At 39.2% G+C, this 15,000-nt stretch overlaps 3 non-coding genes across 3 annotated transcripts in view; all 3 read right to left on the bottom strand.

Annotated features, from left to right (window-relative positions):
* Positions 1-155, bottom strand: part of LOC148165329 (large subunit ribosomal RNA) — a 4,045-nt gene extending 3,890 nt beyond the window's left edge. Inside the window, exon 1 of the ribosomal RNA XR_015771568.1 lies at positions 1-155. This exon is cut by the window's left edge and continues 3,890 nt beyond it. This is a non-coding gene — a ribosomal RNA (large subunit ribosomal RNA).
* Positions 156-813: 658 nt separating this feature from the next.
* Positions 814-970, bottom strand: LOC148165330 (5.8S ribosomal RNA). The gene has a single exon (XR_015771566.1). It is a non-coding gene; the product is annotated as a 5.8S ribosomal RNA (ribosomal RNA).
* A 1,616-nt stretch (positions 971-2,586) lies between these two features.
* On the bottom strand, positions 2,587-4,507 carry LOC148165331 (small subunit ribosomal RNA). Its single transcript, XR_015771567.1, has one exon. It is a non-coding gene; the product is annotated as a small subunit ribosomal RNA (ribosomal RNA).
* Between the last annotated feature and the right edge of the window lie 10,493 nt (positions 4,508-15,000).

Consider the following 15,000-nt stretch of genomic DNA (forward strand, 5'->3'; position numbering starts at 1 on the left):
CACCACATTTCCCGGCGTCCGGTTTCGGCCGCGGGATTCGGTGCTGGGCTTCTCCCTGTTCGCTCGCCGCTACTGAGGGAATCCTAGTTAGTTTCTTTTCCTCCGCTTAGTAATATGCTTAAATTCAGCGGGTAGTCTCACCTGCTCTGAGGTCGCATATGAAAAATAAAAATTTTTCATTCGGTCATTTCGACGATCACGACACGTCTCCCATTCCTTGCTATACGTGTTCGTCATTTTTCTTTTTAAAAAATGGCTAAGTTTACAGAAACGCTTACGATCTGACGTCTGTCGCGATTTGCATTACACGTCTCGGACACGACGACCGTCTATAACGTTCTCAACCTTAAAACGCCATTTTTTTTTTTAAATGACGACATGTTGAAGAAATAGGACGTGCTACGCCGAAAGACCAGCCAACAACTACAACAAGTAGTAGTTGGTCGCTTTCGCGTCTTAAGATGTCGCGCAAATTTACTCGCTGCACGAGAAACGCACACAAACACACGATTCTACGACACACCACGCAAGAACATGTGCCGACGTAAACACTTTCGTATTTATGATTCGCAAGGTGGACGTCCGACGGACTTTGTAAAAAAAAAATACAAAGCATACCCGTCCCGTCCTTTTTGACGAAAAAACACGCTCGAGTAAACGTCTCGGCACACGTTCGAGGCGTGCGTCGTTATATCGTGACGTAAGTGACGATCACGTACATTAATGAGTACCTATTCGACGCGTCGCAACACATCCAACACGCTCCGACGTTTTCGTCCGAAAACGAAAACCGAGCAGTCTTTGAAATTGACACGACCCTCAGCCAGGAGTGGTCCGGGAACATTATATCCGAGGACCGCAATGTGCGTTCGAAATGTCGATGTTCATGTGTCCTGCAGTTCACAAGTTGACGCGCAATTAGCTGCGTTCTTCATCGACCCACGAGCCAAGTGATCCACCGTTCAGGGTAATCTTTTTAAAATTTAAACGCTCGTTCCACAAGAACCCCGATCATGCCGATCGTCCAGCTGTCTATACACGTCTTGCAAAAATTTTTGCGTACGTGCGTACATCCGAAACGAAAATGATCTTCGTGGTTCCGAAACGTGCCACGTCTAAAATTTCGGTGTTGTGGTATGGATATTTATGATTCTCGCTCTTAATTGTCTTTCGTCCGTACTTTCTCGTCTGAAAGGGAACGCGATCGTCGGTCTCAGTTTTACGCGTACGAAAAAATTAAAAAAAATATTAACCCAAACACAAATTTGTATCCGCGCACCGAAAAAGAAGCACTTTTCTTTTTCACGCGGTCTCCGCTTTTACACGCAAAGTACGAGCATGTATGTGTGAAGATGGGACATGTTCGATACGATTTTAATTAGGAATTTGCCAATTTCCTTTTTCTCAGCAATAATTTTAATAAATAATGCTGCTTTCTCTCATAAACTACATTTTCGGTAGTTTTCCTTTATTGTGTCTTTCATTTAGTGTGCGTGTGTCAAGCACTTTAAAAAGTGTGACGAAGAGACGGTTTTTGATCGATCGGAATCAACACATCATTACATCATCGTACTCGTTATGAAAAAGCGAATTAGTATCCGCCGTAAGCGAAAAGAGATTTTCGCGGGCGGTCTTTGTGTTCGTGTTTCAATTTTCTTTCTATATTTTTTCGTCGCCAAACCGAAGACAGATCGTGAATTTTGACGAAAAAATCTATAGACGTGCCAGACTGAGCGTCTAACATAAAATCCTCAAGTTTACCGTTCTATATCGTGACTTAATGACGATTGACGGTGTATATAATTTTGAAATGGTGCAGTCGTACGCTCCGTAAAGAGAATTTTACCGTTTCTAACGAAATCACTTTACCACATCTACCAAAAACATTAAAAAAGCAAGGTGTGATGTGTGTGTGATCGCTCGTTTAACGGCGCTTTCAAAAAACTCTTTGAAGCGTCTAACGACGAACATCATTCACGCGAATCGTAAAATCGGGAGCGTTTCTCGCCGGTCCCGTAGCCGGGCGTAAATCATTTAAAACCCACGGAGTCGTAACCTAATTCGACACCTGCGATTTTCTTCTTTCTCGACTACTCTGCTACATCCTCTCCGTGTGTCCGAAAAAAGAGGACTTCTAACGTCTTTCGACTTTCGCGGTGGAGTTCACAACTTTCCGCGATCCGGTCGAAAAACCGAAAGCGTCCCTCCTTTTTTCCATCATTGGAAAAGATCGAGAGATAGTACAAAAAAAATCAAAAAATCTAGGTACCCGAAGAAACAGCCGTATGCCCGAGCGAATTCGGTTTTTCTCGTTCAAAAAAGGTGAAAAACTCGATCGCAAGGACCGGCGCTGCGGGCCAGCGTAACGCTATTGTTTTTCCGAATATGTACGATTCGTAGTTCAAAACGTCGTACACACGGTGTTTCAAAAAGAAACAAGCAACGGCACGACAAAAGATCGTGCCGTCGACTCCATGTCATCGACGACGGTGTTGTAAAAACATAAAGTGTACATCGACACGATCAAATAAAAATGCATAATAATAAATTATACATATGTCAAAATTCGTGTGTACGAGGACACGTTAATGATCCTTCCGCAGGTTCACCTACGGAAACCTTGTTACGACTTTTACTTCCTCTAAATGATCAAGTTTGGTCATCTTCCCAGCGACATCGACGACGTCGAAACGCCATCGCGTACCGGTCCGAAGACCTCACTAAATCATTCAATCGGTAGTAGCGACGGGCGGTGTGTACAAAGGGCAGGGACGTAATCAACGCGAGCTTATGACTCACGCTTACTGGGAATTCCTCGTTCATGGGGAACAATTGCAAGCCCCAATCCCTAGCACGAAGGAGGTTCAGCGGGTTACCCGGACCGCTCGGTCAGGGAGGACACGCTGATTCCTTCAGTGTAGCGCGCGTGCGGCCCAGAACATCTAAGGGCATCACAGACCTGTTATTGCTCAATCTCGTGCGGCTAGAAGCCGCCTGTCCCTCTAAGAAGAATTGTTTGTACGCCGACAGTAAAAACCGCGCACGACCACCGGGCGAACCCAGGATCGACGGGCCTTTGGGATGTCGAAATACGCCTATTTAGCAGGCTAGAGTCTCGTTCGTTATCGGAATTAACCAGACAAATCGCTCCACCAACTAAGAACGGCCATGCACCACCACCCACCGAATCAAGAAAGAGCTCTCAATCTGTCAATCCTTCCGGTGTCCGGGCCTGGTGAGGTTTCCCGTGTTGAGTCAAATTAAGCCGCAGGCTCCACTCCTGGTGGTGCCCTTCCGTCAATTCCTTTAAGTTTCAGCTTTGCAACCATACTTCCCCCGGAACCCAAAAGCTTTGGTTTCCCGGAAGCTGCCCGCCGAGTCATCGGAAGAACGTCGGCGGATCGCTAGCTGGCATCGTTTATGGTTAGAACTAGGGCGGTATCTGATCGCCTTCGAACCTCTAACTTTCGTTCTTGATCAATGAAAGCGTTTTTGGCAAATGCTTTCGCTTCTGTCCGTCTTGCGACGATCCAAGAATTTCACCTCTAACGTCGCAATACGAATGCCCCCATCCGTTCCTATTAATCATTACCTCGGGGTTCCGAAAACCAACAAAATAGAACCGAGGTCCTATTCCATTATTCCATGCACACAGTATTCAGGCGAAGTTTTAGCCTGCTTTAAGCACTCTAATTTGTTCAAAGTAAACGTGCCGGCCCACCTCGACACTCAATGAAGAGCACCGCGGCGGGATTGAGTTGGGCCGCCCTCTCGAGCTAAGCCCACCGGCAGGACGTCCCGCGGCACGCCAGTTGACACCGCGAACGATGAACCGGCGGCGCGGGACACAGATTCGACTACGAGCTTTTTAACCGCAACAACTTTAATATACGCTATTGGAGCTGGAATTACCGCGGCTGCTGGCACCAGACTTGCCCTCCAATTGATCCTCGTTAAAGGGTTTAGAGTGTACTCATTCCGATTACGGGGCCTCGGATGAGTCCCGTATCGTTATTTTTCGTCACTACCTCCCCGTGCCGGGAGTGGGTAATTTGCGCGCCTGCTGCCTTCCTTGGATGTGGTAGCCGTTTCTCAGGCTCCCTCTCCGGAATCGAACCCTGATTCCCCGTTACCCGTTACAACCATGGTAGGCGCAGAACCTACCATCGACAGTTGATAAGGCAGACATTTGAAAGATGCGTCGCCGGTGCGAGACCGTGCGATCAGCGTAAAGTTATTCAGAGTCACCAAGTTGTACGATGACGGAGACCGCCACCGATTGGTTTTGATCTAATAAAAGCGCTCCTTCCGTTTCCGGTTGGAGCTCTGTTTGCATGTATTAGCTCTAGAATTACCACAGTTATCCAAGTAAATGTGGGTACGATCTAAGGAACCATAACTGATTTAATGAGCCTTTCGCGGTTTCACCTTAATTTGGCTTGTACTGAGACATGCATGGCTTAATCTTTGAGACAAGCATATGACTACTGGCAGGATCAACCAGGGAACTGCGTTCTTGTTTTAAAATAAGAGAGTTTTAGTCTTTCTTTCCTTCTAGTCATATAAGCTACAATAATCGTAGAATTTCGGAAAGACACCTGCTGCTCTTATAAAAAACTGAACACTTTCCTATTATTGTTTTGAAGAAAGTGTGCGTGTCTGCGAAACGAAAACCTCGTAAGAAGAGACGTAACGCCACGCGATCTTTCTGGATGGAAAATTTTTCGACATTTTTTTCACATCATCCTTGATTGAATCTCCTGCAACAATTTTATTCTTATTCATCCGTTCTAAGTTGTCGTCGTCGTCGAAATAAATAATTTGTACACACTTCGGGGTACACGTTTGTCAAAATTCATGAAATGCAACGTAACATTTTTACTTTAATAAATTTTTACAGTGCATTCAGATCGACTAAACGAACAACGACGGATGAATTGATTTATGGATTTTTATTTGTTGCGACTCATCGGAGGAGAGAGTGAAGAAAAAATAATCCAATATCATGGTTACGGAATAATTTTCTATGACTTTTTCATCCTTGTTTGAATCTTGCAACAATTAATTTTATTCATCCGTTCTAAGTTGTCGTCGTCGTCGAAATAAATAATTTGTACACATTTCGGTACACGTTTGTCATAAATTCATGAAATGCAAACGTAACATTTTACTTTAATAAATTTTTACAGTGCATTCAGATCGACTAAACGAACAACGACGGATGGATTACTTATTTTTGTTGCGACTCATCGGACGAAAAGTAGAAACATAATCCTCCATTGTAATATAGTTTTTACGGAAAATTTTTCTTTTATTTTATATCCTTGATTGAATGCTGCATTTTATCCGTCTTTTTTTCGTCAAAAACAGAGATCAATGCGATTCATCGGACGAAGAAATAATTTCCCAGTTCAAAATTTAGAGATTTTTGGGCACATCGACTTGAAATTTTATCGTAAAGAAAAAATATCGTCGTCGACAAGCAAAAGTTCAAACATTCTCCATACTCTTCGCTAGATTGAAAGCGACGGTTTATTGTGAGATTTCTCTTTAGAAATATTCACACGTTACGAGTTTATGAAATTTTATTTATTTCAAAATTCTCGCTCGGACTTTAGTGAGTTGACGCATTTGTTAATTTTTGGTCGTTCTGACACGAACACATAAAATCTTTGATTGCATTTGGACCGCTAACATAGAAACGCTCGCCGCATCCGCAATCTCGCTGTGCATGGTCAATGGCAAGATTTGTCATCCCTCAAACGATGGTGGGTCCACAGGGTACACATTCCGGCCATCGTCCCAACTACGGGTAAGTCGCGGTGTACGAGAGGTAACAAGATAATCGGACGCACATAAAATCACATTTCGATCGTACGCTTTTGTCCGCTGCTACATACCACCACTACTATCCCTATATATGCCAGCGCGGCAGCGTTCAGCTCTGAATCACTCGATGCGCGAAACGGTCGAAATCCCATAGCGCGCCGGCCGCTCGCTATGGGCGAGGGGTCGGGTAAATCGGTCTGATCGCTCGGTGCAAAAGTCCGTTTGGGTACTTAGAGACGGAATTTTAAAATTCTGATTTCGCAGATCAATTTCAAGGGTCATTAGGACTCGAATGCCGTTAACGGTGTTTTGAAAAAAATATTTTTTACGTTTTTACGGCATTTCGACCGAACACCTCAGTTCCGACTTCGGACTTAGAATAATTTTCATCAAAATTTCGAACGCCTCAGTTTCCAGAGGGTTTTAGATCCCGTTTAGTTAGGGGTTTGAAATTATCACAGCCACCCTTGTTTGGTGTTAGTTCGACCGTAACTTTTGTTCGTTTGCATTTAATTTCGATTTTTCTGGGACTTTTGGTCAATGTAAATTTATCAACCGCTACACTTCCGACTTCGGACTTAGACGAATGAGCGCCGAACGCTACAGTTTCGACTTCGGACTTAGAAAAATTTCGCTCGACCGCCACAGTTTCGAATTGGACTTAGAAAAATTTCGGTCGAACGCCTCAGTTTCGAATCGGACTTAGAAAAATTTTGGTCGACCGCTACAGTTTCGACTTCGGACTTAGAAAAATTTCGTTCGAACGCTACAGTTTCGACTTCGGACTTGGAAAAATTTCGCTCGACCGCCACAGTTCCAACATGAGACTTAGAAAAATTTTTATCAAAAATTCGAACACCTCAGTTTCGACTACGGACTTAGAAAAATTTCGCTCGACCGCCACAGTTCCTATTTCGGACTTAGAAAAATTTTCATCAAAATTTCGAACGCCTCAGTTTCCAGAGGGTTTTAGATCCCGTTTAATTAGAAGCTTGAAATTATAAAATCTACCTTCTATCGATGTTAGTTCGACCCAAACATTTGTTCGTTTGCATTTAATTTCGATTTTTCTCGTACTTTTGGTCAATGTAAATTTGTCAACCGCTACACTTCCGACTTCGGACTTAGACGAATGAGCGCCGAACGCTACAGTTTCGACTTCGGACTTAGAAAAATTTCGTTCGAACGCTACAGTTTCGACTTCGGACTTGGAAAAATTTCGCTCGACCGCCACAGTTCCAACATGAGACTTAGAAAAATTTTTATCAAAAATTCGAACACCTCAGTTTCGACTACGGACTTAGAAAAATTTCGCTCGACCGCCACAGTTCCTATTTCGGACTTAGAAAAATTTTCATCAAAATTTCGAACGCCTCAGTTTCCAGAGGGTTTTAGATCCCGTTTAATTAGGAGCTTGAAATTATAAAATCTACCTTCTATCGATGCTAGTTCGACCCAAACATTTGTTCGTTTGGATTTAATTTCGATTTTTCTCGGACTTTTGGTCAATGTAAATTTGTCAACCGCTACACTTCCGAGTTCGGACTTAGACGAATGAGCGCCGAACGCTACAGTTTCGACTTCGGACTTAGAAAAATTTTGTTCGAACGCTACAGTTTCGAATTGGACTTGGAAAAATTTCGGTCGAACGCCTCAGTTTCGAATCGGACTTAGAAAAATTTTGGTCGACCGCTACAGTTTCGACTTCGGACTTGGAAAAATTTCGATCGAACGCCACAGTTCCGACTTTTTTTCGAAACTGTAGCGTTCAGTCAAATTGCCGTAAAAACGTAAAAAACTTTTTTTACAAAACATGGTCGACAGCATTCGAGTCCTAATAATCCTTGAAATTGATCTGCGAAATCAGAATTTTAAAATTCCGTCTCTAAGTACCCAAACGGACTTTTGCACCGAGCGATCAGACCGTTTTACTCTACCCCTCGCCCATAGCGAGCGGCCGGCGCACTATGGGATTTCGATCGTTTCACGCATCGAGCGATTCAGAGCTGATCGCTGCCGCGGTGGCATATATAGGGAGTAGTGATGGTAAGTGGCAGCGATGACGGACAAGTACGCACGATGAATGGATTGACATGAAATCAAATGTGCGCGTCCGTACGATCTGTTACCTCTCGTACATCGCGACCCCGTTTAATGATATTATGCTAAATTAAAAATAAAAATACATCGATGAAATAAAAAGTGGTAAGTCTCTAGAAAGACAATATACCGCTGTGAATAAAAATTTCTCGATGAATAGCGAAATGTGAATTAGTCCGCCTGTAACGTGCATTTTGCGAACGAATTAGCTAATTCACCGCTAGTTAAAAAACGTGACCACCCAGTGCTCTTATCCAAAGTCGTCTGCAAATGAGATGAAATTAATAATCTTGACTCTAATGCAGACGACAAATTGAATTGAATAATTTACTTGAATAATGTGACGGATCTATAAAATAAAACACAAAGCCCGAAACACCAAGCAGTAAAAATCTCGATTATTGTTCCGCCCGTTGAAAAACAAAAGATCCGTCACATGGTAAGCAGAACTGGTGAAAATTGTGAAAGACTTGTTTCTCCTCCGATAACAAGCTTGAATTAAATATGATCGAGTGAATGATATTGGAAACCAAAGAACGAAACTGAGGAGAAGCAAATGTTCAGTAATATATTATGAATAATTATAATATTAATATAAATAATAATATTATATTAAAAATGGGAATTGTATGTGGTTGATGGAAAAAGTTTTTTTTTCTGTTGACCGCTACAGTTCCCAATTTGGACTTTAAAAAAAAAAAAAAAAAAAAAAAAAAAAATTGTGTATACGGAAGGTAAAAAGCAAAAAATAAAATATTTTATTATTTTTTTTACTTTTTTTACGGGTCCCTACCGCTACAGTTCCCACTGAATGTGTCCTTTTCGCGCTAAGTCCATGCAGTCGCTACAGTTCCGAAACTGGACTTGTAAAAATTTCGACATTTTTGAACGCATCAGTTCCGAACGAGGTTTCAAAACTGTAGCGTTCGGTGTAAACGCATCAGTTCCGAATGAGTTTTCGCAACTGTGGCGTTTCATTTTTGTGCTTTCATGGTTGCATAAACAATCGCCAGTGTGAACGCTTCAGTTCCGAATGAGTTTTCGAAACTGTAGCGTTTCATATTTGTGCTTTCATGGTTGCATAAGCAATCGCCAGTGTGAACGCTTCAGTTCCGAATAGATTTTCGAAACTGTAGCGTTCAATGTGAACGCTTCAGTTCCGACTTTGGACTTAGAATAATTTTCATCAAAATTCGAACGCCACAGTTTCGAAAGGGTTTTAGATCCCGTTCAGTTAGGGACTTAAAATTATGACATCCACTTTCGATTAATGTTAGTTCGGTCCGAACTTTTGTTCATTTTCATTTAATTTCAATTTTTCTCGGACTTTTGGTCTTTGTTAATTTTGTCCTTTCGAAACTGTAACGTTCAATGTGAACGCTTCAGTTCCGAATAAATTCTCGAAACTGTAACGTTCAAAGTGAACGCCTCAGTTCCGAATAGATTCTCGAAACTGTAGCGTTCAATGTGAACGCTTCAGTTCCGAATAGATTCTCGAAACTGTAGCGTTCAATGTGAACGCTTCAGTTCCGAATAGATTCTCGAAACTGTAGCGTTCAATGTGAACGCTTCAGTTCCGACTTTGGACTTGGAATAATTTTCATCAAAATTCGAACGCCACAGTTTCGAAAGGGTTTTAGATCCCGTTTAGTTAGGGACTTAAAATTATGACATCCACTTTCGATTAATGTTAGTTCGGTCCGAACTTTTGTTCGTTTTCATTTAATTTCGATTTTTCTCGGACATTTAGACTATGCGAATTTTAGATTTTTCAAGCTGTAGCGTTTGGCGAGAACGCCGCAGTTACGGACAGGTTTTGTGTCAGACTTTCAATAATCTGAAAAAACTCCGAAAAAAGAAAATAATTAGTGTTTTCATGGTTGCATAACAATTTAAAATTCATGCACAAAAATAATCCATCTATATTTCCGTTATTCAAGAATGCAAAGGAAAGACGAAAGTTCGGCAACAATTAGTTTAAGCGGTTGCATAACCATTCAAACGTTATGCTTAAACACAATCCATTTACGATATATAATAAAAATAAAGCTTTATTATCAACTTTGAAGTCCATTCTATTGCTGATCTTTAGACCTATAGATTAGGTCAAGATGTCAAATGTCAAAAAACAACTACAGGTTCCTGTATTTGTAGCAATGCTGGCGCCATCTGTAGAACAGTTACCTAAACTTGAAAGTCAAAAAAATTACAGCTTTCTGTAACTATTAATGTTGGTATCGCCACCTGTTAGTCGAAAACATAATTTAGTGGCGCCATCTATATGACAGGTCTGGAACTTCACAAATGTCAAAAATTACTGGTTTTTACTTTATTTACATATTTTTTTTGAAATTTGGCGCCCATTTTGACCCAAAAGTGGCGCCATCTATGTGTCAGGTCTGGAACTTCATAAATGTCAAAAATTACAAGATTCTGGGTTCATTTACGTATTTTTCTTGAATTTTAAGCATAATTTGACCTGACCTGACCCTAAAATGGCGTCATCTATGTGTCAGGTCTGGAACTTCAGAAATGTCAAAAATTACTGTTTTTTCCTTTATTTTACATATTGTTTTTGAATTTCGGCGCCTATTTTGACTCAAAAATGGCGCCATCTAAATGACAGGTCTGGAACTTCAGAAATGTCAAAAATTACAAGATTCTGGGAAGATTCTGGGTTAATTTACGTATTTTTCTTGAATTTTAAGCATAATTTGACCTGACCTGACCCTAAAATGGCGTCATCTATGTGTCAGGTCTGGAACTTCAGAAATGTCAAAAATTACTGTTTTTTCCTTTATTTTACATATTGTTTTTGAATTTCGGCGCCTATTTTGACTCAAAAATGGCGCCATCTAAATGACAGGTCTGGAACTTCAGAAATGTCAAAAATTACAAGATTCTGGGAAGATTCTGGGTTAATTTACGTATTTTTCTTGAATTTTAAGCATAATTTGACCTAACTGACCCTAAAATGGCGCCATCTATGTGTCAGGTCTGGAACTTCATAAATGTCAAAAATTACTGTTTTTCCTATATTTTACATATTGTTTTTGAATTTTGGCGCCTATTTTGACTCAAAAATGGCGCCATCTATGTGACAGGTCTGGAACTTCACAAATGTCAAAAATTACTGTTTTTTCCTATATTTTACATATTGTTTTTGAATTTTGGCGCCTATTTTAACTCAAAAATGGCGCCATCTATATGACAGGTCTGGAACTTCAGAAATGTCAAAAATTACAAGATTCTGGGTTAATTTACGTATTTTTCTTGAATTTTAAGCATAATTTGACCTAACTGACCCTAAAATGGCGCCATCTATGTGTCAGGTCTGGAACTTCATAAATGTCAAAAATTACAAGATTCTGGGTTCATTTACGTATTTTTCTTGAATTTTAAGCATAATTTGACCTGACCTGACCCTAAAATGGCGCCATCTATGTGTCAGGTCTGGAACTTCATAAATGTCAAAAATTACTGTTTTTCCTTTATTTTACATATTGTTTTTTAATTTTGGCGCCTATTTTGACTCAAAAATGGCGCCATCTATATGACAGGTCTGGAACTTCAGAAATGTCAAAAATTACAAGATTCTGGGTTAATTTACGTATTTTTCTTGAATTTTAAGCATAATTTGACCTGACCTGACCCTAAAATGGCGTCATCTATGTGTCAGGTCTGGAACTTCAGAAATGTCAAAAATTACAAGATTCTGTGTTAATTTACGTATTTTTCTTGAATTTTAAGCATAATTTGACCTGACCTGACCCTAAAATGGCGTCATCTATGTGTCAGGTCTGGAACTTCAGAAATGTCAAAAATTACAAGATTCTGTGTTAATTTACGTATTTTTCTTGAATTTTAAGCATAATTTGACCTAACTGACCCTAAAATGGCGCCATCTATGTGTCAGGTCTGGAACTTCATAAATGTCAAAAATTACTGTTTTTCCTTTATTTTACATATTGTTTTTGAATTTTGGCGCCTATTTTGACTCAAAAATGGCGCCATCTATGTGACAGGTCTGGAACTTCACAAATGTCAAAAATTACTGTTTTTTCCTATATTTTACATATTGTTTTTGAATTTTGGCGCCTATTTTAACTCAAAAATGGCGCCATCTATGTGACAGGTCTGGAACTTCAGAAATGTCAAAAATTACAAGATTCTGGGAAGATTCTGGGTTAATTTACGTATTTTTCTTGAATTTTAAGCATAATTTGACCTGACCTGACCCTAAAATGGCGCCATCTATGTGTCAGGTCTGGAACTTCAGAAATGTCAAAAATTACTGTTTTTTCCTTTATTTTACATATTGTTTTTGAATTTTGGCGCCTATTTTGACTCAAAAATGGCGCCATCTATATGACAGGTCTGGAACTTCAGAAATGTCAAAAATTACAAGATTCTGGGTTAATTTACGTATTTTTTTTGAATGTTAAGCATAATTTGACCTGACCTGACCCTAAAATGGCGCCATCTATGTGTCAGGTCTGGAACTTCAGAAATGTCAAAAATTACTGTTTTTTCCTTTATTTTACATATTGTTTTTGAATTTTGGCGCCTATTTTGACTCAAAAATGGCGCCATCTATGTGACAGGTCTGGAACTTCACAAATGTCAAAAATTACAAGATTCTGGGAAGATTCTGGGTTAATTTACGTATTTTTCTTGAATTTTAAGCATAATTTGACCTGACCTGACCCTAAAATGGCGCCATCTATGTGTCAGGTCTGGAACTTCAGAAATGTCAAAAATTACTGTTTTTTCCTTTATTTTACATATTGTTTTTGAATTTTGGCGCCTATTTTGACTCAAAAATGGCGCCATCTATATGACAGGTCTGGAACTTCAGAAATGTCAAAAATTACAAGATTCTGGGTTAATTTACGTATTTTTTTTGAATGTTAAGCATAATTTGACCTGACCTGACCCTAAAATGGCGCCATCTATGTGTCAGGTCTGGAACTTCAGAAATGTCAAAAATTACTGTTTTTTTCCTTTATTTTACATATTGTTTTTGAATTTTGGCGCCTATTTTGACTCAAAAATGGCGCCATCTATGTGACAGGTCTGGAACTTCACAAATGTCAAAAATTACTGTTTTTTCCTATATTTTACATATTGTTTTTGAATTTTGGCGCCTATTTTAACTCAAAAATGGCGCCATCTATATGACAGGTCTGGAACTTCAGAAATGTCAAAAATTACAAGATTCTGGGTTAATTTACGTATTTTTCTTGAATTTTAAGCATAATTTGACCTGACCTGACCCTAAAATGGCGTCATCTATGTGTCAGGTCTGGAACTTCAGAAATGTCAAAAATTACTGTTTTTTCCTTTATTTTACATATTGTTTTTGAATTTCGGCGCCTATTTTGACTCAAAAATGGCGCCATCTAAATGACAGGTCTGGAACTTCAGAAATGTCAAAAATTACAAGATTCTGGGAAGATTCTGGGTTAATTTACGTATTTTTCTTGAATTTTAAGCATAATTTGACCTGACCTGACCCTAAAATGGGCGCCATCTATGTGTCAGGTCTGGAACTTCAGAAATGTCAAAAATTACTGTTTTTTCCTTTATTTTACATATTGTTTTTGAATTTTGGCGCCTATTTTGACTCAAAAATGGCGCCATCTATATGACAGGTCTGGAACTTCAGAAATGTCAAAAATTACAAGATTCTGGGTTAATTTACGTATTTTTTTTGAATGTTAAGCATAATTTGACCTGACCTGACCCTAAAATGGCGCCATCTATGTGTCAGGTCTGGAACTTCATAAATGTCAAAAATTACTGTTTTTTTCCTTTATTTTACATATTGTTTTTGAATTTTGGCGCCTATTTTGACTCAAAAATGGCGCCATCTATATGACAGGTCTGGAACTTCAGAAATGTCAAAAATTACAAGATTCTGGGTTAATTTACGTATTTTTCTTGAATTTTAAGCATAATTTGACCTAACTGACCCTAAAATGGCGCCATCTATGTGTCAGGTCTGGAACTTCATAAATGTCAAAAATTACTGTTTTTCCTTTATTTTACATATTGTTTTTTGAATTTTGGCGCCTATTTTGACTCAAAAATGGCGCCATCTATGTGACAGGTCTGGAACTTCACAAATGTCAAAAATTACTGTTTTTTCCTATATTTTACATATTGTTTTTGAATTTTGGCGCCTATTTTAACTCAAAAATGGCGCCATCTATGTGACAGGTCTGGAACTTCAGAAATGTCAAAAATTACAAGATTCTGGGAAGATTCTGGGTTAATTTACGTATTTTTCTTGAATTTTAAGCATAATTTGACCTGACCTGACCCTAAAATGGCGCCATCTATGTGTCAGGTCTGGAACTTCAGAAATGTCAAAAATTACTGTTTTTTCCTTTATTTTACATATTGTTTTTGAATTTTGGCGCCTATTTTGACTCAAAAATGGCGCCATCTATATGACAGGTCTGGAACTTCACAAATGTCAAAAATTACAAGATTCTGGGTTAATTTACGTATTTTTCTTGAATTTTAAGCATAATTTGACCTAACTGACCCTAAAATGGCGCCATCTATGTGTCAGGTCTGGAACTTCATAAATGTCAAAAATTACTGTTTTTCCTATATTTTACATATTGTTTTTGAATTTTGGCGCCTATTTTGACTCAAAAATGGCGCCATCTATGTGACAGGTCTGGAACTTCACAAATGTCAAAAATTACTGTTTTTTCCTATATTTTACATATTGTTTTTGAATTTTGGCGCCTATTTTAACTCAAAAATGGCGCCATCTATATGACAGGTCTGGAACTTCAGAAATGTCAAAAATTACAAGATTCTGGGTTAATTTACGTATTTTTCTTGAATTTTAAGCATAATTTGACCTAACTGACCCTAAAATGGCGCCATCTATGTGTCAGGTCTGGAACTTCATAAATGTCAAAAATTACAAGATTCTGGGTTCATTTACGTATTTTTCTTGAATTTTAAGCATAATTTGACCTGACCTGACCCTAAAATGGCGCCATCTATGTGTCAGGTCTGGAACTTCATAAATGTCAAAAATTACTGTTT

Source organism: Gnatocerus cornutus, unplaced genomic scaffold (assembly GCF_029298725.1).
Source record: "Gnatocerus cornutus isolate USDA-ARS CGAHR unplaced genomic scaffold, icGnaCorn1.1 ctg00000374.1, whole genome shotgun sequence".
NCBI classification, from domain to species: domain Eukaryota; kingdom Metazoa; phylum Arthropoda; class Insecta; order Coleoptera; family Tenebrionidae; genus Gnatocerus; species Gnatocerus cornutus.